Here is a 25749-nt window from a genome sequence, read left to right as displayed (position 1 = left end):
CGACGCCACCGACGGGACGAGTAAGGCACGGCAGGCGCCAGAAGGTCCAAGGTATTCATGAGAAAAAATATCTACGGCAACTTCGCGACACCACGCTCATACGGAATACAACTAAGCTTGTGAGCGAGCTAGCTTTACTTCTACATGGCTGATACCACTGGTACTCGCGAAAAATACTTTTGAGGAATGCTGGTGGCCATTTTTTTTTACGACAGGGCCATTCCCCTGTCAGCGAGGGGGCGATGCAGAAATCTGAGGGGGGGGGGGGGGGGTCAGGACATCCGGACATCCCCCCTGGATCCGCGCCTGAGGACGAGCACTCTACGCAATCTACGCCCAAAGTGTTCGTCGGCCTCCAAAGAAAGTATGTTCTGTGCAGCGATGCGATTTCGACACCCGTACGGCTGACCTTTTCCTGCATCGCTTTCCGCGCTGAAAGCTGAGAACGCCCATCAAGTCGAGTGGCGGGGCACTTGAATATACAGCTCTAATGGCAGGCCTTCGAAAACAAATTTCGCGCCTATGAGAACAAAATGACGCCACTTCTATTTTTAACAAATATTACGTCACATTATTTTTTCTCCCGCCGGAAGTGTTCCCTCCTAACACAGATGGCGCCAAGCCCCATGAATCGCTAGTACGGTTCCTCGATGAGCCGCCATGTTTTGAACGTATGGGCTTCTATGGAAGCTTCGCTACCAGGTACCTTGCCGACCGTGCCTTACTCGTTCCGTCGGCAGCATCTTGCGAACGAGGGGACATTCCCTTGTCAAGCACGCCGATGACTGCGCGAGCGCCTTCGGGCCTGATTAACTGAGTTCCCCCTCGGGGTGCCATCTTGTGCCCCTTACCGTCACCTGGAAAAGCCAGGGGTGTGGCGTAGCGCGTTCGCGCAGGATGAAAAAAGTCGCAGTTTGGCCCGAAAGAGAAGCAACAATTTCTATAGCAAATTTACTAGTAGAGAGCTATACGGAGTAAGGATAGTAGGTTTATCGGCTGCATAAACATTGGACACATTCGCTTACTAACTTAATTAACAAGCATGGCGCCAGCACGCACAAGTAAACATGAATAGATCACACTCGATGACCGCAGACAACCACTGTCAAAACGCTGGCGTGCGCAAGCGCAGCAGCAGCAGCGACCGAAGGTACGTGCGGTCTATCCCATGGAGGAAGTAAAATACTAGGAGGGAGCGTCACGTGATTCCGCTAGCCTCGGCGAGCCAACCTCCTCTGAAGCCGCCCCTCCCTCTCTCTGGGGCCTTCCGCGCGGTGCCTTTTGGGTAGGAACAGGCCCGCAAGGTTACCGGACCATTCGTGATTGTTTGGTACGTGGTAACCTTTAGTGGCGCCTGCCGTCACAGGCTTGGAGGCACGTATACGGGTGGTTTTCTGCTACTGCGCGCGTCGTTCTTCGCTTCAAATGCGATGCCTTGAAAAGTGGCGCGAGACTGCGGCGCCTGACTCATGAAGACAGAACATTTTCAAGGCGTCACTCCCGCTTACCACCGCGGTTAGTCGCTTCAGACCCTAGCTGTACACTCGCTTAATCGCCTGCACATTTTTGCGGGGCGAAAGGCATCATTGTTTCCCGGAAGACTTCCCCAAACGCGACGAATCGCCGTCGGAAGGGCGGCTTGGTTGCCTTCACACGCTTGCAGGGCGAATGGTTTCCTCGTCTCCCTGAAACCGCCCCGAAACGCAACCAGTCGTCCTTGAGGTGGTCCTCCCCGTTGGGTGCAATGCCGGTTACCCGACGCCTTCGTTCACAACAGCCGTGGCGCCTTGTCTGCTGCTTAAGCGACGAGCCGCGTGGTGAGTGACTCAGACATGCTATCGTTACCTGATTGACATAACACAGACTCGACTGCTTTACACGAATTCCTTCACTAACCTCGGTGCGCGTTTACCACGCCTACTATGTGCGCATATTCCGAAACCGCCGCAGCAGACGTAGCAGACGCAACCGAAGCGAGCTGAGTAAAATCTACCGCTTGCCTATCACGTGAGGGCCTATTTCCCATCATCCTATTCCTCTAAATTTCTTATGACTAGGCTTCAAGATTGTCACGTGACGCTCCGTCCTAGTTTTTATTGCGATAGCAATTATATGGACACTTCAACCGGATTTCTGCCGTTGGCGTCGCCGTCGTCGTCGCCGTCGCCGTGAGGTTCCGTATAGATAAAGTCTTCGCCGCGCGCCGTATGCCCGAGCGGAAGCGTGCGGGGACGCGCGCTATCACGGAGAGCGAACGCACTCAATCTCCCACGCGCAAGCAAGGAAGCGGGAACCCAGCGCCGGAGGGAGCGGAAAGGGGGAGGGGGGGGGGCGCACTAACTTTCTGCCAACAACCGCGCTCGTCGCTCGCTCGCACCGTCGCTTATCTCCACACGGCTCTGACGTTTATGCGCCGTGCATTCGCCGCTCAGTTTCCGTTGCAGCGATAGACCGCACGTACCTTCGCCCGCTGCGGCGTATGCTTGCTGCCAGCGTTTTGACAGTCGTTGTCTGCAGTCATTCAGTGTGATCTATTCGTGTTTGTTTGTGCGCGCTCACACCACGCTTGTTCATTGAGTTAGTACTAGTCGGGCGACATTTTCCAACGCACGCTACACATGCAATGCTGCCTCGGATCGGCAGTGCAGCACTACAGGTGTGTCCCTTCGCACGCGCTGCCCACGGGAAGCGCTTCTCATCAACACCACCGTTTCACACGCGTCTTCTCGTGGTCATCGAGTCTCTCTTCATGTCGGTCTACTTACGCCGCAGCACACCTGCTTACTTAATCAGCTCATGTTTACTACAATTCATATTGCTACCAAAGCCGCTCACCTTACTTCGTATGACATTGCTGTGTTGCTATCGCATTCATTGCTTCGCCCTTAGGGCGAAACTGTGACATTTTTCCCCCCTTCCTCCATGGTCTATCCCTTCAACGGTAACTGAGCGGCGAAAGCACAGGGCATACAAAGTTAAGAGCCGTGTGGAGATCGTTTTCAAGAGCCCTCACAACAGCCCTCAGCCGCACAAAGTACGAGTACGCAATTGCTGGCAGAGAAGAAGCCGCGCCGCCTCCCTCCCGCGCTGTCTTCCCGCTTTCCTCCTTTCGCGTGGGAGATTGAGTCCCCAGTTCCCCTTGCGGCCGGTCGCAAGATACGCATTTGGTGCACCAGCTAAACGTGGGCTCCCCTCCACGGCCTTTCGCACGACGGAAGACGGCACGTTTGCTCTGCGCCGTACGTTCGCTCTCTGTGAAAGCGCGCGTCCCTAGCGCGCTTTCACTCGCAGATCAGCATACGGCGCACGGCTACGATTTTATCGCCGTTGGACTTTATAAGGAACCTCATGGCGGCGACGACGGCGACGGTAGAAATTCGCTTGGAGTGTAAATATAATTGCTATCGCAATAAAAAGCTAACAAAGCGGACAGGCGTCGACAGCATCAACGTGAATACAGACAACGCGAACACAGACAGCGAAAGCGGTACCGTGCGAAAGCGGAGAATGCGTCGAAGGACCATGAGTCCGAGGACGAACGTCACCGTCTGCAGTCGCTCACGCAGGATAAACTTCAGGAGGAACGTCTTGCTGTGCCTCCTCCCGGCGACAACATGCAACACATCAGCCCGCGCCCTCCTCTGAGCCCACTACAAAACCTTCTAGTACACTGTAGCCGGACCAAGCAGAGGCGCGCAGGGCCCGACCAAGCTGTGACCACGCTGTCTTTCTTTGAGTTTTATGTTGTCTCCTGTCAGAGTGCCCCAGTATGCAGTCAAATCTTGATCAACTTAAGCAGTAAATAGATCAACTTAATATGTCACCCTGTCCTTCGCAGTTCGTCTGTTTGCCCTTCAATGCCGCGTAGCGACTGCGCGGAATTTGGTGCTACAATGTCACAGAAAAGTATATCGACATTTTTAAGGCGAAAGCCTTAACTCTCTATTTTTCAAGGTCACTGTGAGGTATAGACTGTGAGTGAGCTCGCATCGCGCTTGTGCCACTACTCGCGCATTCGTCGTCTTCTTCCACAGCTGGCTCCGACGCCGCCCATCAGGATGCAGCGTTCCCATACTGCCCCACGCGCTCAACGGGCGTTGAGGGAAAGGACAACGCATCGCTAGGGAGGAGGAGGGAAATGTCAGTGGTGGCGCGGGAGGGCGTTGACGGAAAGGGCAACGTCGGCACTGGGGAGGAGGAGGGCAATATCAGAAGCAGCGCAGTTGGGGCGTTGAGGACAAGCGCGGTGGCGGCGCTTGGGAGGAGAGAAATGTCAGCGGCGGCGTCCGTAGAACATTCTGGAAACGGCGGCAGCACGCTCGCAGCGCGCTGCGCCTTGTATACGTCGCTGCGTGATCTCAGAGCTTCATTACACATATTGCTATGGGTCTAACTAGGCTTTTACCTACACATTCTTAGTTCTAAGCATCCCCCGTAATTTTTTTCTCCTGTGTCCAAGCGTTCATTTCAAGACACTGAAGCCAGCAAAGGTAAATATTCGTACCAAACAAAAAACCGTATAACTACGCTCTTACGAGTTTTCTTTTGCTTAAAGTAAGTAAGTCCCCGCAAATGTATATAAAAAACCTGGAAGGCAAGTTACCGTTCTCCATTTTGAATTTCCATTCTCTTCTGTCGTAGTAAGGGGGAGGCCTCTGTGTCTTCACTCGTAATCCACCTTTACAGAGTGGAATGGCTGATGACTTTTTTTTTTTTTTGCTTCACGCGAGTTCTAGCCAGATTTACAAAAAGAACTTCATACCATGTTGTTACGTAATCTTTGTGTGACATATAAATTGTATCGTGCGCTTCCGCAAAAATGAAAGAACTACCCAGCCCGTACCTCAAATGTGAGACGAGCCTTTGTCAACTAAATATAAACGAAGCGAGGTCCACTCATCACCTCTCGATGTTGCCCTGTGTGGATTGTCAGGGAACTCAAAGATTGTCAGGGAGCAACCAGTGCACAAATGCAGCAGTAATGTTTTTTTATATGTTGTTTTATTCCCGTGTTGCTTTCATTCTTCGTGATAAACCGTAATAAAATATTAAACTGTTAAGCTATGCACTTTTTATTTTTAAGAGTTGAGCTGTTGTGTCCGACTTATTCAAAGGAGTAACTCTCCCCGCACTCCTACAAATCATCTGTTCTTCGGGAGAAGTATGCAGCTTTCAGTTTCACAATTAATAATGCGGTACCGCGACCAACCTGCTTAATGAAAAAGATCTCTTGCTAAATTTCTCATATATAAATAATAACGACTTACAACTAAGCTAAGAACTACGCATAGACAGCTTTTCTAACTGTAACGCTCATTGTAATCACAGTTCTACGTTGACAGCAACCAGTACAAGCACAGTACCGTTCGTACGCTGCGAGTTTTGCATTTTAACTTCGTACTGTTTTATTGTCGTACAATAAGCATATAGGAGGCTCAAACCCACTCGATCGGTTTGTCTGAGTGGGTGTTCTCGCGGAGCGGGCGAAGCCTCGAGCCGCAGCTGCGCAGTGGGGGAGCGGCCAACGCCAGCACGCGGTCCTAGGATGGCGTCGAATGGTAAACGAAACTTCAAGAAACAGGAGCAGATGCGCGCCTGTAAAAGGATGACGTCCCGTGGGAAACAAAACACGAAGCAAAAGACGCTGGCTCGCACTCTCGGCTACTACTCCACATCGTTCTTCATGTAGGTGGCGTCGTGAGTCTTCATACGTGGTGATTCGCATGTCGTAAACAACCAGCATAGTGGTTGGTGCGTTGGGGTGGAAGCGTTAAAAGCAAACGAAGGTGTTTCAGCGGAACACAAAGAAGCTTCTTATGGAAACCAAGGTGTCCCAACATAATTTCAAAGATGGACCCGTGCTTACTCACCTATAACGAATCTGCAACAGATGATCCCAAATTTTATTATCGGAAACAATACTGACTTAGATATATTATCAGGCACAGCCACCAAGCACATGGCTGTGTTGGACAACGTCCTTTTCCTATAAGTTCGGAGAAACCGATACCTGGCTTCGCTACAGGAGTTGCACTAGCTGTATAAAGGCTGATTCACACTACGCCGACACGAGAACGATTTTGGGCTGCCGACTGATGACGCGAGCAGTTTACAGGACGGGAAATGCTGTCGCCAACGGTTTAAAGGAAGGCCAACGGTGTCGCCAACAGTCGGCAGACCAAAATTGGTGCCGTGTCGGCCTAGTGTGAATCAACCTTAAGAGGCGAGTTTATCGTGAACAGAAACGGTGAATTGCGGTAAATAAAGAAAAGACTACTACTATCATCATCATCCTTGATAGAAGCTGACCCCCCTCAGAGAAAAACTGAATCCGCCCCTGCCACCAGCCAAAAAGGTGAATACGTCTTATTTCCTAAAAAGTTCGTCATCGCTTTCTTGTACATATATATATATATATATATATATATATATATATATATATATATATATATATATATATATATATATATATATATATATATATATATTCACATAACCTGCCCACAGAAGAAGTGGCATGAAACAAACTAGCGGTTTTACGTCGTTCCGTACCGTAGCGGCTGTCGTCCAGGTGCTGCGCGGATCCCGCCGCCAGCGGATGACGCCGGCGGCGCTAAGGAGAGTCGCTGACCTCTCGGTAAAAAACAACGAAAAAAAAAAAAAAAGTGGGATTCCGATGTCACAACACGGACGCTGCGTTTTATTTCGCGCAATGACAGCCAGCCTTTTATTGAGAGGGTGAGAGAGCGTCGGGCGTTCCGCAGGAGGACCGGGCACACGAGCCGGTCGCCGTCGGTCGGGTGCAGCGCCCCCCGAATGCACAAAGAGGGGGCTTGCGTCGGCGGCTCCCTTCAGAGCTGTCCCGGCGGCTTCGCTTGAGGGGCAGCTCGTCATACGCGAGCCGTGCGTCCGGACCTCCGCGTTGCGCGGCCGCTCTCCTTTCCTCCCTGGCAGCCGACGGTGATCGGAGGCGATGATGTCATTGATGGCGGATGGACGATGACACAAACAACGGCTTCACTCGCTTTCTTAACAGTGCGCCTTTCAAAAGTGACGACGGAGGCGCGCGCAGCACGCATCTTTACAAACCAGGAAGAAAGAAGGAAACGTGGGGGGTGAGGGGGGGGGGGGGACAAGGTGCGGGGCCGGTACAAGCCAAATATATTAAGCCATTCAGCCGAAGAAAATAAGCGCGGCTTCTTTTGTTCGTATCGTTAGGGGGCGTGGGTACTAGGTTGGACAACGCGCGTTGTCGTACGTTGACAAATTTTTAACAAGAGTGGGGGAAGAGTAGTTGCCGGATTATAATTATCATTGCGCTGTAAACATGCGCGAACCGGTAGTACCCATGTATCTGGGCGCCGGAGAAAGCTAGCAAGCTAATTGAAGGTTATACGCTGGCACTTTCGACATCATCTGAGTTTCGGAGTACTCTGAAAGATCAGCTTCCACTGTCACAATCGCGAATAGTTGCCAGCGACGTTTATTGAGAAAGAAGCGGGCAAGTGCCTGTTTTGAGGGACCGAGGCGGAGACAGATAATAAAAATGGTTTTCTGAAGTTAACTAATATAAAGGTCCAGCGTTGCAAAGTTCAAAACGTCACTTTTGTGGTTAAGTTGTAGGCGCACTGTTAAAGCGGCATGTACTTTGCATGATATGACTAATTCTCAATTGGAGGCAGCCTTCCAGTGCTGATCAGGGCTTCGATGTCGCTGGTGATGTTAACAGGCAGGAAGCCAGGGTCGTACCGGCGGAGTGGAGTTCCGTCCCGGTCGATGAGAATCTTCTCGAAGTTCCAGCGAATATCATTGTTGTCCTGGGGAGTGTAGAACAACCGGTCTCTCGGCCGGAACTTCGACACCGGCGAGGGGCAGTGACTCTGCATAGATAAACAAAACGCAGAAAGATGACACGTATGCTGCGGACGTCGCCAGGTGAAAAGGGCACCGAGGCGGCGTTTTCAAACGGTCATTTTCAGAGATGTCACATTTTTAGCGCGCGTTCACTGCGCTGAGCTAGCGGAAGAGCATATATAACGAAAGGAATACGCCACACCTCACACCCGTTCCATATTTTCACATCGCATAGCCTCGAGCGTATCGAGTCGGCTTTCCCGTCACTGCAGTGAAGCGTAGCGCTTGACGATACGCCACTCAGAGGCGAAGGCATCTCGGAAGCGAACAATGTGATGCCACACTGTGACAAAGTATCTTCACCCACAATCTTGCATTACCCTGCTGTCACAGTTGATCACTTTCCGTTGTTTTTTTTTTTTCTTTTCTTTTAAATTTGGGAAGCTTGCCCTTAGGCATAATACAAAGCATGTCAAAAGTACACGAACAGACTTGATTCATGCATAAAACCTAGAAGTGAACAATGAAATGGTATTTGAATCCACCGTTCAAGGTCCGGTGGGCAGACAGGCCAAAGGCCTGTTGCCAGGTGGTGGAGGGGACGGCTTAAGTGAAGTTCTGGGCACGTCCTTAAAGTGTGTCACTGTCACATTCAGGATTGTATATAGTGTCACAAAATGGGCACGATGTATCGTAGGGCCAGAGAGCGGTCACAGACGGGATGAACGCGACCCCGGCACGCAGCCTCCGTAACGTGACCTCCTCGCGGCGGGTGAACCCACCAGGGAGATCTGACCCACACGGGTCAGGCCCGTTCCACACGAGCTCGTATCACACGAGCATAAGAGCTCGTGTGGTACTTCGGAGATTTTCTTTTTCTCGGATCAGTTGTCCGCAGGCGTCTTCAGGAAAATGCGGAAGTGGGTGCGTTATAATCTGGGGCTGGTTTCCAAATCTGCTTCAAGGAGGCCCGGCAGGGCTGCTCGAGGTACCCACTGGACGCGTATCACGATATTCGTAGTGGCAGCAAGGCGGTGAATGCTATCTGAGAGCAGAGTGGACCGATATACTCTACGTATGTCGTGGATGGCTTGAGTCGAGTCCGTGCGAATGATGAGCTGAGAATATCGAGCAGCTTGAACAAAAGGCAGCAACGCGACCAAGCCGTCACGTATGGCGGCAAGCTCGGTAAGATATAAGCCGGCGGTGCGGGATCGGCCACATACGAGCACGTCTGACCCGCCTCTGGTATCAATGGCCACACGAGAGCTGTGTGAATCATGGTGCCATTAACAACGGCATCAGTGTATGCTACGAGAGTCGCATCGTCTCATCGGCGCGACGAAAGCGGGAAACGTATTGTCCTTTAATGGTATCCTGTTCCACGGAGCTGCATCGGGTGTCGTAGTAGCTGGATTGTGTATTTCATGTCCCGTGTACCGGGCCAATGCAGCAGCCGAGTAAAACGTTGATGGCTTAAGGGCGCGCGCGCGTCGACGATTGTGCACCAACTCGTGTTGAGTTGGGACTCGGCCTGTAGCGTTGGCAGCGGAGTGAGACGTGGCAGTCCCCACTTTCCGCTTTAATGTAAATATTTGTGCACTGAAGCATAAATGCGCTAATACCTCCCTTCACACGTAAGTCCACCCCTCCCCCCTCCGTTTTCCTCCGTTTTACGGCTTACCTTAGTCAAGGTTTGAGACCGGGCTAGTTGGTGTTCCATGGTATACTATACAAATCACAGCGCTTGTCTTCGTCTCTTTTTGTCTTTGTTCTGGAGTACGTGCGCTGTTATTTGTAGTATATATTTACATAACTTTCCTCAAACGTTTTTGCACACCGACGTGATACTTCTACCTTCGAGACCATGTCTAAAGCGCGTCAGTAAAGGCTTGCGAGCCTCAGAGGACGATGTCGGTGACGTAAATCTGCTTTCTAGATAAAGACGAGTTCATGCACCATTACGTGTACCGCTAATTAAAGTCACGTCACAACGGTGCTCCAGCATTCAAGAGATGTGAAAAATGCTAACTGTCAAGTGACAAACAAAGAATTAAGGCGACGACAACAGCGTTCATATCCGTCAGAATACGAGCGCTAAATTTACAAGGGCTTTGTTTTGTTGAGCTTTTGCTTTTTCACAAACAGCGCAATTTTTTGTACGAACTCAAACATTGCGAATGTCTCAGATTTATTTAAAAGAACCAAATTGCAATTGCATGTCATGCGCGCATCCGAAGTTAAATATTGAATTTGTTGTAAGAACCTTCAGGACACAGCGCAATTCTGGCATTAGAAACCACTGCGAACGCATGCACTCGTAGCGTTTCCGTTGCGGTACAAGCTGAGGTAACTCTTATGTTTCTAAAAAAAAAAAAAAAAAAGCCTCACCAACATTTTTGTCTTTTGTCGTTCGCAGTGTAGGAAATTCTGCTTTCACATCACGCGCCAACTGCGGAAGCGAAATAAAATGCGGCAGGGGACCAAATTATCTCTTTTTATGTGTGCAGGGATTCCAGAAATGCACCCTGAATCTTATCTGAACGACCGAGTATATGTATGTATACACTGAATGAAGGAATCTTATCTTGAAGGGCGCGCGCAATAACACAGTACCACGCAACACCTGAGTCTTTGTTTTTATCTTTCTATTTTCTTAATACCCCGTGCGAGCGCATTTGAGCTGCCCCTTTTGGGCCATCGCCAACAACTCAGCATACGCGTAACACAGTTGCGCGTCTTCCAGGAAAACATAAAAAGTGCCGGGGCTGCGTTTTTCACTTTCAAGAATTTCCTGTTCGGCGAGCCCGCATGCTGAAGCGCAGTGAGAAGAGAGATGCACACTGACCTTGAGCAGCTCAAAGAGCGGGTGCTGCGTCTCGCCGTTGACGTCCAGTTTCTGGAACAACGGAAAATTTGGCTGGAAGTTGTTGCCTGGCCGAACGTAGCGGATGCCGTTCAGGATCTCCTCCCCCGAACCGCCCGGCTCTTGCTGCAGCGTTAACACGAGAGAGGAGAAAGTTGAGAGAAAAATAAGTTTAATAAATAAGGTTACAGTCGTTATTAACAACGCGTGTGCGTCGATTTCATATTTTAACTGCGCTCTTCTCTATAAGCAAATTAAGCTGAATACTGAGAGAGACTTCTAAGTGTGCCCGACCACAGGCAACATCGGAAAGCCACCAAATGCTGTATCTGCGCTTCCACTGTTCAGCAGAATAACCGCGATCACACTTTCACAAAGGAGCTGCACGCGTAACCCCATGTTCGTGGCTGCAAACGCACGTACAGTACCTGCCTGAGCGGCATGGCACATGCGTTTGCTATACTGAAATAAGCTGCTGGTAGCAGGTGCGCGAGTACCTCGCACTCGGCTACCGCTATCCAAAGAGCAGGCGACTCGGGCGCCGTAATAATTCAATAACCTTCGTAGAATGGTTTCATCGGGGAATTTAGAAAAAAAAAAAGAAAACATGCGACGTAGCTGCATATAGGAGAATGCAGTCCATCGTGACTACTTGACGGCTGCAAATAAAGGAGCGTACGGAACATTGCGTGGGGCACGTATAGGCAGCTCGCTTTAGGACGTCATTATCGAACTGTCTGGCGCGGCTGCGACATCGTTTGATGTCGGTCACATCAAAATACAGACGGCTCACGGGGGGCATTGAATCGAAGGTAAAGCCGCGCCTGCCTTTTTTGCTGATCTGTGAATCGCGTACACTTCTCGCGGTATATAGCGGGTTGATAGATGTTACAAAAGGATGCGCAGACCTAACAGCTTCGAAACACAGATGTCACGCATGTTGCGCTTAGTTACGAGAACTGGTATGCAGTTCCATGAATGAGTAGTTACGAAGGATCATGCTCTTGCACACGTTGTGCAAAGCAGGTCCTGCTTTAGGCAACGTGTGTAATGGCCACATACGAGTTGATACCTATAGGTAACGCGCAAAATTCCTCATTGTGCAGGTGTGACATGACTGATTCTCACATTCTAGCACTCATTCTATCTGGAGTTTTCAACTTCAAGAAATCGCCTGCGTTAGATAGCACAGTTCCTCCTCTTAGACTGGCTTACTATATAAACGGGGAACTTACTTCATCTTACAAATAGCACTGTTCACTTAAAGTATATAATTATTTACTTTAAGGCACAGTTCAACTGTAGTGTTGAAGCCAGACAGTAATGAAGACATGTGCATTAGGAGAAATCCCAAGTCTAGTGTCACATTCGAGATATCCGTCCACAAAGTAAGCTACGAAGTACATTGACCATCCAAACAATATTTTACACGAAAAGTTTTGCCCGCGAAGTGCACGGGAATACTTATGTAGAACGCCATCGGCAATTTAGATCATCGTAGTACGAATAGCTCGAAGTTAATGCTATATACAGCGCGCCGAAGGATGCGCCACTGGAGGCGGCCTTCCTACGAGTGCACTCGGGAAAGGAGGCAGCTGTCTGCCTTAATTTTCTACGTCGTTGCTCATGCCTCGTTGTTCGATTCGCGTTTTTGGAGCGAAATAAGCAACACCCATCGCATGTGTGTGGTGGCCAAAGCTTGAATCCATGTCGAATTCTTGCGTGGTGTGGGTGCTCAACTAGCTGTAAAAAACTTGCCGGCGACACGGTTCATTCATTCTCGGCGAGGCTTCATCAGTGGAAGCAACGGCAGCAATGGATCGCCGCCGTTCGACGGGAAATTTCTTGTTCTCATGATTTCTTTTGTCATTTCAGTGTTTTTTGCACTCGATCATGTTTGCATGTATAAGCGACGAAGTTGGCCACGCCCTACTCATGTTTTGGTTCGGTTTTTGCGCAGTGCTGCAAGCAGGTTAAATGCATTTCGCTTAGGTTCTCAATGTGGCTCGCCGCTTCTTCCGTTTGCGCTTCTTTACCGTGCTGCTCTAGCACGACTGTACGAATGCACCGTGTTGTGTGTTAAAGCTGGTGAGGGCTTGCAAGGATTGATTTTGTTGGTTTTATGCGGCCCGTTAAATCGTCGCGCCAACTGTCACGCAGTTCATGTCATTGTATTTATTTATGCGTGGCTTCGCGAATATTGAAATGCTGCTATTTGTTTAATGCAGAACCGTTGTTGATTTTTTAAGTACGAGGTTTCCGCCTCTACTTGTTTGTAAGGGGCCTAAATCACGCTGTGTTTGATCGGAATGATTACAGGCTAGTGCTTCATTAACAGCTTCACTCTTTTCGCCAGAGGACATCTGCGATATGGTGGTTGCTTGGGAAACGTGTTAGAAAAGACATAGTTCAGGGCGAGGATTGCTGTTAGCTGCTGCATATAGTATTGCTGTCTGATTGTCCTTGAAAAATTCGTGTCAGATTTGGGAAGTCATTACATCTTGACGCTGTCTGAGCAGGCTTACCATACATAGTGCTTTCTTTGTTTCACAGTTGAGTGCCTTTTTTCCATGTACATTTTGTACTCAATTTAATTCTTTCTTATCTTTTGCGGCGTAGGAGCGCAATGCCTACGCCGCAAAGAACTAGACACGGCCTTGCCGCCAGCGCCCGTCTACCTTGGCCGACGCTGATCCGCCTTTAATTATATCGCGTGACTTCTCTTCCGTAATATTTGAAAAAAAGAAATGCTCAGAAGTTGGTGACACTTTAGCTCTGTAGGTTTCCAAACAGGTCACTCAGGGAATTTCAAATGGCGCAAACTGAAGTGGGAAGGGCAGTTCGTTTACATACGCAGCGGAGTTGTATCGGCAGTGCAGGGATAACTTGCGCTTTTATTCACCCGTGCGTATTATGGATCAGTAGAATTAAAAATAAAACAACGATCAAGACATCGCATTAATCAACAAAACAAAGCCGGCTACTAACACGAGCTCCACTTCGTATAACCGGGCTTCGTTGCGCTTGTCTGCGGGACGCACTTGGCACAACATCATTTACATATCCGCTTTCATAGAGGCCCGCGCCTTTCCTGCAGCTGTCGCCGCTGAAGTATGGGTCTGGCATCCGATAAAGAAGGAAATGGCAGTCGCAAACTTCAGCCATTTTTGCTACAAAGGGTTGTCGTCTGCTACTGCATCCCGAGCGTACTTTCGAAAGCGCCCGTTAGGTGGCCATCAGTGAGGCCTCTATAGGCGGTGCACTACGCGTATAGTATTAGGCTTTCGCTAAATCTGTGTAACTTCTTTATTTTTTTTCAGAAATATTTCGATCTTTACTTAAAGTATATTTGAGCTTTGAATATTTCAGAGAATATGCCTTTGCGCCGGAGCAGCTTCATGGACCTGATATGTACGACGTAGACATCGGGATACGTACTTTGAACCCAGCATGCTATCAAACGTGGCTTTCTAGTGTGTGGCGCAATCCATCATAATCATCGTCGTCGTCGTCGTCGTCGTCGTCGTCGTCGACCTATTTTACGTCCATTGAAGGACGAAGAACTCACCCAGCGATCTCCAATTACTCCCGCCTTGAATCAAACCTTTTCGTCCTATATGTCTGCAAATTTCTTCATCGCACCCTTATCCTCTGCCGTCATCGACTGCGCTTCCCTTGGCACCCGTTCTGTTTTCTCTACCAGACCACCCCTTATCTACTCTACTGATTACATGACTTGCCCAACTCTTCTGCTTTCTCTTAATCTCAACGAGAAAATCAGCCATACTCGCTTGCATGCCCTCAAATTCATGCCGCCGCGTTCCTGTCTCTCAACGTTACGCGTATCATTTTTCGTTCCACCACTCGGTGCTGATAATTTCTTCTCAAGCTTCTTCGTTCCCCCAACTTTGGAGGAAAGAAGAAATGGCTCTGTGCCAGGCTTTATGCACCATGGCATCGAAAAAGTGAAAGCCTATAGACAGAAAAATAGTAGCGTAGCTTGCACTGGAGGCGCAATGCTAAAGAGACAGCGGAGCTGATGGGCACCTAGCTTGTCCTGGCTTTTGGACTAGGCTAAGCACTACCAAGTCATCCCCAGCATTTCCCGGAATTGATTGATTATTGATCGATTAGCTATTGATTGGCTATCGCAAGGTATTGGCTACGTATTTGGGCTAGGCAAAGCACTACCGAGTCATCCCCAGCATTTACGGAATTTATTGATTATTGATCGATTATCGATTAGCTATTGATTGGATATCGATTGGCTATCGATGACTGACTAAGCTGAAGTAGTCCCAACCATGCTTTGCTAGACTTATCCCAGGCTCAGCTTCGCTATTTCACAAGGGTATGTGCCATTGCGCTTGGACCCTTTCTGCACTAACGCCAGGATTCCACATTTTTTCCGACGCGTCACGGACTTACGGTCGGCTTAAACAGCTCCGCTGTCAAGATAAAACACCTGTGCACAAAAGCAATCTGCCACGGCCGTTATTTTGTAACCACCCAGTTCATTTTCCATTATTTTCACCATTAGTCATTCACTCGGACGCAGCCGAACCGCCATCGATCACCGCCGGCATCAGCCACTCAGATGAACGGATCAGATGAACCGTTACGACGTACGGTCCCATGTAGACAGATATTTCTCGCGGCACACAGCTTGTGTAGATATAGTTTCCATAACGATTACCACGCGATTGCTTGAACGCCGCGGACCCCAAAGTTTTCTCCGCCAAGCATCGAATTTTTTTCTTTTAAATCTGAAGCATTTCTTGCCGGCGGCTCTGTCCCGCGTCCCACACCCCCACAGCGCATGCGCGTCCCCTCTCCCTCCTCTCCTACGCTCCCCCTTTCTCTCCTCAAGGAATCCTGTACGGAGCGGCGCCCGCGTCCCACGCCCCCACAGCGCATGCGCGTCCCCTCCCCCTCTCCTCTCCTACGCTCCCCCCTTTCTCTCCTCTAGGAATACTCTACGGAGCGGCGCCCGCGTGCCACACCCCCACAGCGTATGCGCGTCCCCTCCCCCTCTCTCTCCTCTCCAACGCTTCCCCCTTTCTCTCCTCTAGGAATCCGGAGCGGCGCGCTCGACAGGTGGTGCGACAGCTGCATACTCCGCTGGGGGCGCCACGGTAGTTCCGCGGTATGAAAATGACGGAGCGCGCACGCCTCATTCTCTCCTGTGCAGCGCCGCAATGCTCGGGCAGCCGCCGCGAAACCATCTCCCGCTCAAGCTAACTATCTCTCCGCTGCTTCGCATCCGCACATGGTTCCCTTTCGCGGGAGATGGAGTAATTTTTTTTTCATTTTCGCTTTCTTAGTTCATTCTTTTTGTATACTGGAGCAGAGTTAAGATAAGCGCTGCACGTGTCTGCCTCGGCATGCGTTTAACAATCAAAGCTTCTCTCTCGCTTCGCATCAAAAAGTCCAAAAGCCACTTCCCTTGCTTCACTTGTGTCTCGTCAGTGGCGGCATCAGTGAAAGATTTCGATGGCTCTCGGTGGTTCGTCGATTATTCAGAAAGTCGCGCGATAACGCGCTTCCTCCCAGAGAGTGATAGCGGTGTCTGGAAGGCCTCAGCGCGCCCGACATCGCGTCTATGATATACAACAGACTGCATGTAGTGGATTGTGTAAGTCTTATCCAAAGCTTCTAGAATCTTCTAAAGGATGTGTCTATTTTTTTAGTTTTTACTGTATTTTTTTTGTCGGACGGCCGTTTGGTTCTTTTCTTAAGCTATACTTCAGTCTTTATCACAACCTTGCTGTTGTAGATTACAGTTTTCGTCCCGTCTTGTTACGTGGCCTGACCATTTTAGCCTTTCCTCTAGAAGGAGGAATATCAGCGCGGATTCGCAATGACCCTCACCAGCACCATCGTAATTGGACATGTTGACACCCCGCTACAATTGACTGCCTTGTTTATACCTATATGTAAACTAGACAACAGTTGCTCTCCGGTATGCAATAAATAGTTGCCGTAAAGGTTTGCATACAAGAGGAACGTACTCGCTTAGAGAGGGAAAATCTGTGCTATCATCACCTTCATCAGGAACTTGATTGCGCGAGTTTTGTACTTCAAAAAGGTGGGGAGGGGGAGGGGTGATGGAGCGGAGACTGGTATATAGGTCGTGTTGATCCGTGGAGCTGTATGTCCCACTGCGCCTTCACTGGGAAATCAACGTGATGAAAATGCGTAAACGACAAACGACTTTCTATTCGCGAACTCGCTATTATCGTTCTTTCGAGAAGGTACGCGACATTGAAAGGCATCCACTGCCATAACGTATACAGTGCGACGTATTGAAGGTTCATGAATGTCATAAACAAGAGTTCCCCGTGAAAATTTGCGGCGTTACGAACACAAACATTTTGTCTACATTGCTCGGTTTTGCGTGTATGCATATGTGTCGCGTGCGTCTGTGCGTGTGTGTGTGAGAGAGAGTGTGCGTGCGCGCGTGCGTGTTGGCGATTAATTACTATAGCACTCTGAGCGAGCAGCGCACTAGAGGACTCTTGAAGGCTTCGCGAAACGAACGCAGACCATCTTAATCGCGAGATCAATGCTCCAGCGAACTAAACTAAGTCTGCTTATCAACACCAGCACGTACCATTATGAAGCCACCTGTGCTTGGTCGACGATGATGGCCGAGGGAAGGTTGCAGGGCTAGTAGCGTGTGGACGCGTTGTACCCTCGTTAGGTGGGAAGGGGATGTGACACTCGAAAGCATCGGGTCCCAGAAATCGCCATATACTCATCGACCCATCATTACCCAATACGGTGTTTCCAGCGATAAGATCTCACTCGTGCCCTAAATGAGTTCCTGGTGATTTGGGTTTGTGCATTAGTCTCGAAAGTGATTATTATGTTGTGGCTCAAGTCTCGCGAATCTCAGTATATAGACTAAATAGTTTTTTTTTCTTTTTTTTAAATCGAGTTGTTTGACTGCTGCGCTCGTTGTAATTAAAAAAAAAGATTCAATTACAGTTCTGACTCTTGGTGGCACAAGGCTCCGAGCGAAGGCATCGATTCTCTCAGCTGAAGGTACTTTACTTATATACGTGAATGATATTGAAACGCACTAGCGTAGCATTACCGCTCTACCGTTTCCGTTACTGTACCGGTTGTGTGCCAGCTGCATCTTACCAAAGGGAATGACCATCACGAATACATCAAACTCAATAACGACTCTTTCTCTAAGCGGGCTGTAAGAAAGACTCGCAGCTCCTGATCACCTTACTACTCCTTCAACTTTCGTCCCTCTGCACACCGCTGAAGTGGCTTTCCATATAGAAGACGGAGACGGTGGCGAGCAACAAGCCACCCATAGACACCTCCGCGGGGACTCCGACCGCGAAGCCCTACCGCGGTCCTGGACTCGATACACGTTCATGTGTCCTAGAAACTGTTTGATGTGTCAGCTGCCCTCAAGCGTGCGTGCTTCGGCGTGGCGACCGGCGGGTGTGAATGTGGCGCGTCTCCTAACGACGCAGCTCATCCGGCCCCGCCAGGAAGCGAAATGGAGCGTTAACGACAGTCGACATAGTATGAGTCATGGTTCAGAGCGGCTCAGCAACGATAGAGGAGAAGAGTAACGCTAGAAAAAAAAAAGCCATAGTAAAACGAAACACTGTTATCTGCTTTGAAACTTCAAGCAATCGCTCCAACGTTGGGCCGCGAACACGCGGTTCGCCAATGCACAAAAAAAAAAGAAAAAAAGAAGCAGAGAAGATGATTCGGACGTAACTGTTTCTGCGCGTGCGCGCGCTGACTGAGAAGAGGCAATGATTAAAAAGAAATAAAAATGGCAGCCGTCACGTGGCTTATATATCGCAATCCAGCATTATCACGCGGAATCCGTGCACGAAGCGCAGCTTTTCGTGGAAGTATCTCGCACTTGACGCGTTGCGCTGGACGATGAAAGCAAGATTATACATCCAGGGAGACGAATATCTTGACACGATCGGCGTGCATCGGCCAGCTGTATGCTGTCCTCTGCCGGCTCTGCCCTCGCTGACAGCTAATTGCAGCTCAAGGGCACGGCTAGCTGTCGCTTCCTTACACGACGAGTGCGCAACCGTCGCCTTCACAAGAATCACGATTCTTACTTAGCTTCTTTCTTTTTCTTCTTTATCTCACGCTCTCTCTCTCTCTTTTTACATCGAAGCCATTAGTCCGTCTGACGCCACTCGAATGCAGCGGCGTTTGTTATAAGGCCTGACGGGTGGCACTCAATGGGCAGCCAACGTTTTCCAGTACTCGCGCGGTCTCGATGATGTGCGCAGATGCCGACACGGAAACCATTAGCAGCTAAATCCACAACTTGTCGCCATGATTTCGCGTAGGCGTGTGCCTCACGTTCTACGCACGCGCTGTCTGAGCTCGCAGATGGTACAGCTGGGTACAGCTACAAGCGTTGAAGCTGCGCGCTTACTATAACGCCTTGTACAGTGAGACGCGGTGTACAGGTGCTCAGCGATTGAAGCGCGATATTCGGAGCGCGTGGCTGCGGGAATTTGTTGCGCCACCGGTGAGCGCTGGGGGCACCGAGCTGATGCATTTTTGCATCACATGAAACCGATACACTTTTTGATGCATTGTGACTTCATTCGGCCCCTTAGCGATCACTAAGCGCTCACTGGTGGCACAAAAAGCGCCAGCTGCCATGCGGTCCGAGTATCGCGTTTGAATCGCAGAGCCCTGTACATTCCTACCTTAATATGCGTTGAGTGAATATTTTGTTTCGCTTTGAACGGCGCTAAACCTTGGTAGCATGTGCTTCAGCAAGAAATAGTACAGCAGAGATAAAGGACGAGATTTTCCGGCGACTGACTTTTCGCGCCGGTGCCTGCGAGATGTGCCATAATACTTTTTAACTCTTCGCTAAAGTTCACTGGTACATTTTTTAGTTAATTACTCTAGGGAAGATGTAACTGCGGGATTGAAACCAGCCAAGTGTTCAAGGCAAACCCACTTGGCACGCATAACGAGAATATAATTAATCTCGCGGCATCCGTCCGCAAGCTTGGAGCGAAATGCAGTGGTGTATGGTTTACTGTATTATTTTCCCGGATAGGCTTTCCTCACGAATAGCGGAACAGAAGTTTGTCGAACGCTTATGTAATTCGCGGTAGATTTCGGGTACCAGTTATTTGGAGAACTGTCGTAGTGAGGATTCCTACCGAGTGGACATTCCTTGAGCACAAACTGGCTTCAATGCCACAAGTGCAATATGTATCTTAAAAATTAATTCGCTTTGAGTGCCAGTTGTTTATTGAAATAATATATTTCACGCAAATTTCTATGTGCGCCGGCGCGAATAATGTACCCCCTCCCCCTCTTCATTCTCAAAGGAAAAAGAACGCCTTTTAAACTGTACTCTCACTTTTTTTTTGAAAAAGAATTACTTAAATGTTTGCTAATTAATGCACCCGGAATACCGTAATGACTGTTGAGCTCCACCGCCTATTTCGCCTTAGCTGCAGCGGATCAAACCGCATCGAAATCACTCGTATACCGTCGCGGACAAATGAGACGCTAACGGAAATCTCAAAACACGAACATTTCGCCGGATGGACGTCAAACAATGGCGCCATCGGTTTCCGCTTAAGGCTGATTCACACTAGGCCGACACGACACCGATTTTGGTCTGCCGACTGTTGGCGACATCATTCTCCTTCCTTTAAACCGTTGGCCACAGCGTTTTCCGCCCTGTAAACTGCTGTCGCCAACCGTCGGCAGACCACAATCGGTGTCGTGTCGGCCTAGTGTGAATCAGCCTTTACGAAGAAGTGCGTGTCGATGGCACGACAAGGCTCGAATGAAACACACGATCATTCCATCTACTTCGACAAACAAGTTTCGGAAATTCGTTGCTTGCGTTTGTATTGTAGCCGTTAGTATATATACTTCGTTTGCCAGCGGCAGCGCGACAGCTCTTACCACGTCCAAAGCGCAAAAGACATCGATAAACATCTGAACGAGGTGCGAGCGCAGCTCTCAAACAAAGCCTCAGCCCGTTCGATGCTGCGCGCTGCCGCGAAGTCACGACCAGTGATCTGCGACCTGCACATGGAGTCACAGAAGCAGCCGTGAGCTGCTTCCCGCTGCTGTTGGCGTGACCGAGGATTGATATATATGACAGCACTATCAGGGGGCTTGCGTTAATTATGCACATGCCTAGGCTCACTTCAAGAGCGTATAACGTTCCCACCATGCGTTATTGCTTTTTTTCCCCCTCGGCATAAAACGGGAGGAGTCTAAGGGTTAGATTAAGGGTGGAAGAGTTACACTGTCCCGTTTTGAATTGCTTTGTGAATGCGCAAATAAAATGAAGTGCCGGTTGTAAGTATTACCGTTATAATTCAGCGACTCCTTCTCGCGCGTCTCTCTCCCTATATATATATATATACCTTGTAGTTGCGTACCAGAAACGACGGACTTCCACCACGAAAAAGCAAGATCGAAGGAAAAAGAAAATGTTTCCGACTGCGCGCAAGTTATCGCAGGCCGCTTTAGGTTGCGATATGAGAACAAATATGTGAAGCTGGACTATACTTATTACGTCGCTCGGAACATCGTAAAATGCAACTATTAAGCTACACAACTAAAGCACGCAGACGTATTGGCATTCTATAATGGAGATCAAGGAATGCTGCTCAGAGGATCAGGGGATCGTGACCGCGTTCAATGTTTGCGCTGAAGAACTCAGCATCACCTTGTCGCCTCTGAGGATAACGAGACGGAGAGCTTTGCGATGACTTCAACACGCAGAGTTCCGTAACCAGGTCGCACGTATGCTCACTTCTCTCTCTCTCTCTCTCCCTCTCTCTCTCTCTCCCCCCTCTCTCTCTCTCTCTTTCTTTCTTTTTTATTTTTGGTGCAAATTTTGAGCTATCTGTCATTTCATCCTTTTTCTGCCACACACATAAGTGTAGTTGTAACAGTGCGCACTTGCAACCACCGGCAACACAGCTGGGAGGATGAGTGTGGCGTACGTAATATCCCTATCACTGCTATCAGTGCCCCTGTCCATTCTGCCCGCTGTTGCGTCATTGCGCAATGCGGAGTATATATAACTGCCGCCCATAACCCGCGAAATATCGGGCGAAAGCAGGAAGGTTAAATCGAAGAAAACCCGCCCGGCAAACTATAGCAAACGTGGACAAGCCGTCGGGCACGTCCATGCAAGAACGCATCAGCGCAACAGGTCCTCGCAGCTGGAGAAAACAGTCAGATGAAGGTGCTGGGGAAGTGCGCACGTGGTTTTGGCAATTGCTCTTCACCGATCGACATATGGGGCCAGCTGCTTCAAAAGTGTCCGTAAGATAACAATGACACTGAATGGCAGGAGGAGGAAAGCTTGCGCCCTACATGGCTCTGCAGCTTTGACAAACAAGACGGCCAATCATCGTTCTGGTAAACCAGAACGAAACAACAGAGTGTGTGTGGGAACACGCGTGTCGTTAGGAGCGCCCGTCGCGATGAGATTAGGTATACGCGCAACCAGCGCCGACACCCGCTGTTCGTGGCAGAGCGCGCGAAAAAGTGCTTCTCTATAGCACGAAGGTATATACCCGGCTAAAAGAACGTTTTAAACCGAGCTGAGAATGGGCCGTGCCAAAAAAATAATGCGCCTCGACTGCGGCATAATTTTAGGTTTGGGATAAGCCAGGAGATGCGCAGTATGATTGGGTGCATCGGTGCCACAGACCGTATCCGGCGATCTAATAGCTGCGTATGCAGCTGCTATAGTCACGGCCGTTGCTATTGCTGCTTCGGTTAGGTAGTAAGGTATGCGACAGGGCTAGTTGGTGTTGATCCATGACGTTTGACAGCGCGAACTACAGGACAAAGGATGGCGAAAGAGGCGACAGATGAAGACGTCTGTCGCTTCTTTCGCCGTTCCTTTGTCCAAATTCGCGCTGTCAAACGTCTCGGTTATAGGTAGTCGTATGCTGCGCTATCGGTCGCGACGGTGCACGAACTGCGGCACTTTGAGCTGCAGTTCCTTGTGAAATGAGCGGTATAAGAGTCGCGACGAAATATGCTATTTTGTGGGCGGCCAAACTCAATCAGGGCGCCCGACTAAAAGCGTCTTTTAATTGCTCCTGATTTCGGTTAGCATATTAGAAGAAAAAAAAAGAAATTAAGGAGAAAAGAAAAACACGCGCACATTGCATGCGACGTAATTTACCAAAAGTTCTCAGGTGGCGGAAGGTGCTCTAGTGGCATGACGACAGCGCAAGAGAAAGAAAGGATGTGTGAGAAGGCAGGAAGGTTAACCAGATGTATTCCTGGTTGGCTATACCCTACACAAGGGAGAGGGGGTGCAAATATTGTATGCACGTGTACTGTTGTCGATCCAGCTACGACATTCTCCATTTATTAAATGTGCGGGATTCGATACAAAGTAATTCTTGCTGAAAAAAAGATTGCGAACCGCCTGTAAGCGCTCGGATCAACGAAATTTCACTAGTTAATTTTCCAATTAATGACATCACAGCGCATATTGAACTTGCGGAGTTGAAGACGGCCAGTGTTCGATACGTGTGCACTAAGTATAGCAAGTCTGGCAACATAACATCAACTTAGATATTTTCGTCCCTGTTTCGTGTTTTAGTTTTTCTACGCAGTGCTCAAAGAAGACCTTGTGAAAAGAGGGCTCGCGGAACGCCAATGCATTTCGCCACAAGTTTCGGGACGGAAATCTCCAAACCGGTGTTGGCCTCTGGATTAACAAGTGGACGTGGCTTTAATTCTTCAGTTAAAAATACAACGCTAAAATAAATAAAAAATAATTATTGAAAATTAATTATAGGGCGTTTTGGCTATTGTACAATTTCTGAAGCCAGCATAACGTCTGCAACAGCTGTCAGTTTTGGCAAGCAGCAACTATCATTTTGTACCAAATCCCATATTTTTAATAATTGCTATGGAGTCATCGCCAGAACACCCTGTATAAGTTGAAAGAAAATCCGCCGGTCGTTGCCTGGGTACTATAAAACGGTCGTTGCTAAAACGGTCGTTGCTTCGGCACTTTATTTTGTGCTGCCGGTGAACGTATATGATGAGGCTATAATGGAACCATGCATAGTGGATGGCTTTTGATCTACAAAGTGTCCTACAAAAATTACTCGAGGGGCTAGTGTCTAGAGTAGCTGGCAAGCATGGCGGTTCAGCCAGCGTGGAAATGCTGGGCAGCACACGGATTTGTCTAAACTTCGTCCTTGTGGCTTAAACGGTTTTGCGACTTTGCAACTTGATAATGTTCAATAAAATATTGCGTCATAACTGCAACAATTCGCAACAATTCTGCATGCGCGCAAAGTCTTGCTACCTTCTGCGTTCAAAAATACGAGATTGTGTCCTTAATGTAGGCCGATTTCCATGCTAGCTGAACAATCGTAGCGCCAGTTACCGCTTGTAATTTTAGTGGGAAACTACGTTTCGATCGATATCAGCCGTCTGGTGAAATCTGGTACGCTATTCTCTCTCTCCCTTTTAGTTTGTCCCACCAAACTGCATACTTCGAGGTTGAAAAGAATCAAAAGCTATTTGACTAGATTCAGATCTACGGAAAGCCTCAGTGAGGTCCTCGGACATTCTTTGAACTTTAGTTAGTTATATGGGCATGGTTTGTTTATTTATGTCTAGGCTTTTTTTTTCTTTTTTTTTGATTTTGCATCTCTTTTATTCTTTTCCTCTTCGTGTCATCTGAAACTCCTTATCTGAAGTGGCAAGCCCTGTAAATAGCAGGCTGACATCTTCAGCTTCCATTCAACTCTTTCTCCCTCGCCCAGTTGTAGCAACCACTGCCTCGAGGTATCAGCATCCTTACAGCGCAACGACAACAAATCCTTTAAACATGAAAATTAAACTGCCAAAGTTTCATAGGACGCAGTGCGAACGTTGGACGGCAAGTGTTTCTTGGTGAATATCTGGAACTAATCGCGGTTCTCTTTACGTCGTCATGGGAGATTTGACCCAAAGTAGCGCAGCTGAGCGAGTTCGACCTCTTTTACCCTGTGAAAAAAGAAGAAGAAAAAAGCATCAACAACGAAAGACCCAAAGGAAAAATACGACAGCACACGCTACCGTCTGCTGTCATTTTCCTCCTTGTGGACGTCGTCGTTTCATACTATTCCTGCTTTTGCAGAGGGCACAAGCCAATGAACCTAATGACGTTATTACGCACTAAACTCCACGCGCAACGCGATTCTCGATCCCCTAACGGCGTACATCACAACACCCTCTCACACTTGGCACGTCGTAATTGGAGTCTGCTCCCATGAGACGTCGTGGCGCGCAACGACAGGGCCAGCGAACATGGCGGTCATCTCGATCAGCAGCTTCCCGATGAGCCGCGCGCTTTATCAGCGCAAGCAGCGCTGTCACGACATGCAGCGCTCACCTTGCCGAACTGGTTGCAAGGGAAGCCCAGCACGCTGAAGTCCATGGCCCCGAACCTGTCCTGGAGTGCATTCAGTTGTGAGTAGGACCAGGTGAGACCTCAGTAAGTGGCCACGTTCACCACGAGCAGCACGCGACCCCGGTACTGGTCCAGGGATACGTTGCGCGTGCCGAGCACGTCGGGTATCTGGAAACTGTAGAGTTCTGGCGACAGCGGCCGACCGTCGCAGTCGGCATTCTTGGGCTTTGCGCCGGCCGCTCCGGCGGCGGCGCACATAAGCGCCAGCACGAGTCGCGACAGCATCTTCCGCCGTCGACCCGCACGCAGCTACCGACAGCCGCGGCATCCGACTCCGGCTTTTATCCGGGACGCCGCTTCCCCTTCCCTCGCCGCCACGTCACGAGCACGCGTTGCTGGCGCGGTCGCTGTCAGCGAGTCGGGCTGTGCGATAGCTTGCGACACACGAGTCAGTACGCCGTGTCGCCATCCGATTATTATTATTATTATTATTATTATTATTATTATTATTATTATTATTATTATTATTATTATTATTATTATTATTATTATTATTATTAGCCAAATACAGAAGGGAAAGAAGCGATGACATGAC

General features: G+C 49.1%; 1 pseudogene; it reads right to left on the bottom strand.

Moving 5' to 3' along the window:
• Positions 1 to 6679: 6679 nt before the first annotated feature.
• Positions 6680 to 25479, bottom strand: LOC119436740 (glutathione peroxidase-like; annotated as a pseudogene).
• Between the last annotated feature and the right edge of the window lie 270 nt (positions 25480 to 25749).

This window comes from Dermacentor silvarum, chromosome 1 (assembly GCF_013339745.2).
Source record: "Dermacentor silvarum isolate Dsil-2018 chromosome 1, BIME_Dsil_1.4, whole genome shotgun sequence".
Classification (NCBI taxonomy): domain Eukaryota; kingdom Metazoa; phylum Arthropoda; class Arachnida; order Ixodida; family Ixodidae; genus Dermacentor; species Dermacentor silvarum.
Note: the sequence above shows the minus strand (reverse complement) of the source record. Positions and strands in the feature narration are given on the sequence as shown.